This window comes from Oncorhynchus kisutch, unplaced genomic scaffold, assembly GCF_002021735.2.
Source record: "Oncorhynchus kisutch isolate 150728-3 unplaced genomic scaffold, Okis_V2 Okis06b-Okis10b_hom, whole genome shotgun sequence".
Lineage (NCBI taxonomy): Eukaryota > Metazoa > Chordata > Actinopteri > Salmoniformes > Salmonidae > Oncorhynchus > Oncorhynchus kisutch.
In genome coordinates this window covers 13,619,649-13,622,871 of record NW_022261983.1, presented here as the reverse complement: position 1 = coordinate 13,622,871, position 3,223 = coordinate 13,619,649, and positions in this window count along the sequence as shown.

Genomic DNA, 3,223 nt, shown 5'->3' with positions numbered 1-3,223 from the left:
GTGATGGACTGACTACTGTACCAGCCTCCTGACAAGCCTATTGGTGATGGACTGACTACTGTACCAGCCTCCTGACAAGCCTATTGGTGATGACTTCGTTTTTTATACAGGTTACAGTCCAAGTCAGAGGTTCTTCACAAGCATATACAAATATCTTCACCAGCAGCGTACCACCCTGCATACCACTCCTGGCTTGCTTCTGATGCTAAGCAGGGTTGGTCCTGGTCAGTTCCTGGATGGGAGACCAGATGCTGTTGGAAGTGGTATTGGAAGGCCAGTAGGATGCACTCTTTCCTCTGGTCTAAAACAAAATGTATCCCAATGCCCCAGGGCAGTGATTGGGGACACTGCCCTGTGTAGGGTGCCGTCTTTCGGATGGGACGTTAAACGGGTGTCCTGACTCTCTGAGGTCATTAAATATCCCATGGCACTTATCGTAAGAGTAGGGGTGTTAACCCCCGTGTCCTGGGTAAATTCCCAATCTTGCCCTCAAACCATCACAGTCACCTAATAATCCCCAGTTTACAATTGACTCATTCATCCCCCTCCTCTCCCCTGTAACTATTCCCCAGGTCGTTGCTGTAAATGAGAACGTGTTCTCAGTCAACTTACCTGGTAAAATAACGGATCAATAAATAAATATCTTCACTGCTTCGACATGGACAAGCACTGGATTGTAGTTTTTGTCAGGATCCCTGTGAGCTAACATCGTAATGTTCAAAATGCTTTGGATTGTAGTTTTTGTCAGGATCCCTGTGAGCTAACATCGTAATGTTCAACATGCTTTGGATTGAAGCCACACAACAGGCTTTACACTCACTTTACAACTCTGCTATCGTACAGAACATCCTCCACAGCCAAAACACACACACACATACACACACACACATACACAGTACACACACACACACACACACACACACACACACACACACACACACACACACACACACACACACACACACACACACACACACACACACACACACACACACACACACACACACCTGCCAAAAGACAAACAAACACTCCCATGTTGAAGCGTCCCATTGTTGAAGAGGACCTTGCTAACCTCTGAAACCCCAATTCTCAACTTCCTCAATCTGTTCAACCCCTCTGTGTATGATGTTTATCTCTCACAGTTCCTCCGCTTCCATGGAACCCAGAACCCTGTGCCTCTGGCCGGGGAGAGGAGGCCTGGAACAGCTAGCTAACTGTGGAACCCAGAACCCAGAACCCAGAACCCCGTTCCTCTGGCAGCAGAGAGGTGGCCTGGAACAGCTAGCTAACCGTGGAACCCAGAACCCCGTGCCTCTGGCAGCGGAGAGGAGGCCTGGAACAGCTAGCTAACCGTGGAACCCAGAACCCCGTGCCTCTGGCAGCGGAGAGGAGGCCTGGAACAGCTAGCTAACCGTGGAACCCAGAACCCCGTGCCTCTGGCAGCGGAGAGGAGGCCTGGAACAGCTAGCTAACCGTGGAACCCAGAACCCCGTGCCTCTGGCAGCGAAGAGGAGGCCTGGAATAGCTAGCTAACTGTGGAACCCAGCACCCCGTGCCTTTGGCAGAGGAGAGGAGGCCTGGAACAGCTAGCTAAACGTGGGACCCAGAACCCCGTGCCTCTGGCAGCAGAGAGGAGGCCTGGAACAGCTAGCTAACCGTGGAGTCAAGTCAGTTAGAAAGCTTGTGTTTCCTGCCCATTCTGTTGAGTCACCGTATAGAGATCTACATGTGATGTTGCTGTGATGTTGCTCTCTGTTCTGCCGTGTGAAGGATCAGAGCTGAGTTCACCGGATGCTTGACAGTCACCCACCCTGGGATCCACACACCTGCAACATCATCTCTCTAACATGTGCTCTCTCTCTCTCTTTGGTTTGTGCCCAAATCACAGTCTGTTGTTTTTATAACACTGAGTTCTGTCCCTCACTCCTCAATACCTACACCTCCTCTGTTTAGACAGGCCCAGAGAGAAGCAGCTCACCTCCTCTGTTTAGACAGGCCCAGAGAGAAGCAGCTTCCCTCCTCTGTTTAGACAGGCCCAGAGAGAAGCAGCTCCCCTCCTCTGTTTAGACAGGCCCAGAGAGAAGCAGTCTCCCCTCCTCTGTTTAGACAGGCCCAGAGAGAAGCAGCTCACCTCCTCTGTTGACATTACATGACTTGGCTGATAGAAGCATCGTGACCATTACATGACTTGGCTGATAGAAGCATCGTGACCATTACATGACTTGGTACATAGAAGCATTGTGCCCATTACATGACTTGGCTGATAGAAGCATCGTGACCATTACATGACTTGGTACATAGAAGCATCGTGCCCATTACATGACTTGGCTCATTCTATGTAGTATTCTAGTGCTGTGGTATTGGAACACAGCCACTGTGAGTCATCAGGCCTATTGTCCATCCTCATTCACACATTAATTAATAGTTAGTGAGTGTTCCCTTGCAGCTCAGTTGGTAGAGCATGATGCTTGCACTGCCAGGGTTGTGGGTTTGATTCCCACGGGGGACCAGTATGAAAATATATGCTCTCACTACTGTAAATTGTTCTGCATAAGAGTATCTGCTAATTGACAAATGTAAAAATGTAATCCACAATGTGTGTCAATCTAGATCAGGGATGGGCAACTTTGATGAGGGGCCACATAAAGCCTGAAGTCATCATGAGGTACTGCAGCTCACGGTTATGTAAATCCATTTGAAAGTCTCTGAAAGAAGATAGGATAGGTAGAGAGTCAAGGAAAGAAGATAGGATAGGTAGAGAGTCAAGGAAAGAAGATAGGATAGGTAGAGTGTCAAGGAAAGAAGATAGGATAGGTAGAGTGTCAAGGAAAGAAGATAGGATAGGTAGAGTCAAGGAAAGAAGATAGGATAGGTAGAGTCAAGGAAAGAAGATAGGATAGGTAGAGTCAAGGAAAGAAGATAGGATAGGTAGAGTCAAGGAAAGAAGATAGGATAGGTAGAGTGTCAAGGAAAGAGGATAGGATAGGTAGAGTCAAGGAAAGAAGATAGGATAGGTAGAGTCAAGGAAAGAAGATAGGATAGGTAGAGTCAAGGAAAGAAGATAGGATAGGTAGAGTCAAGGAAAGAAGATAGGATAGGTAGAGTCAAGGAAAGAAGATAGGATAGGTAGAGTCAAGGAAGGAGGATAGGATAGGTAGAGTCAAGGAAAGAAGATAGGATAGGTAGAGTGTCAAGGAAAGAGGATAGGATAGGTAGAGTCAAG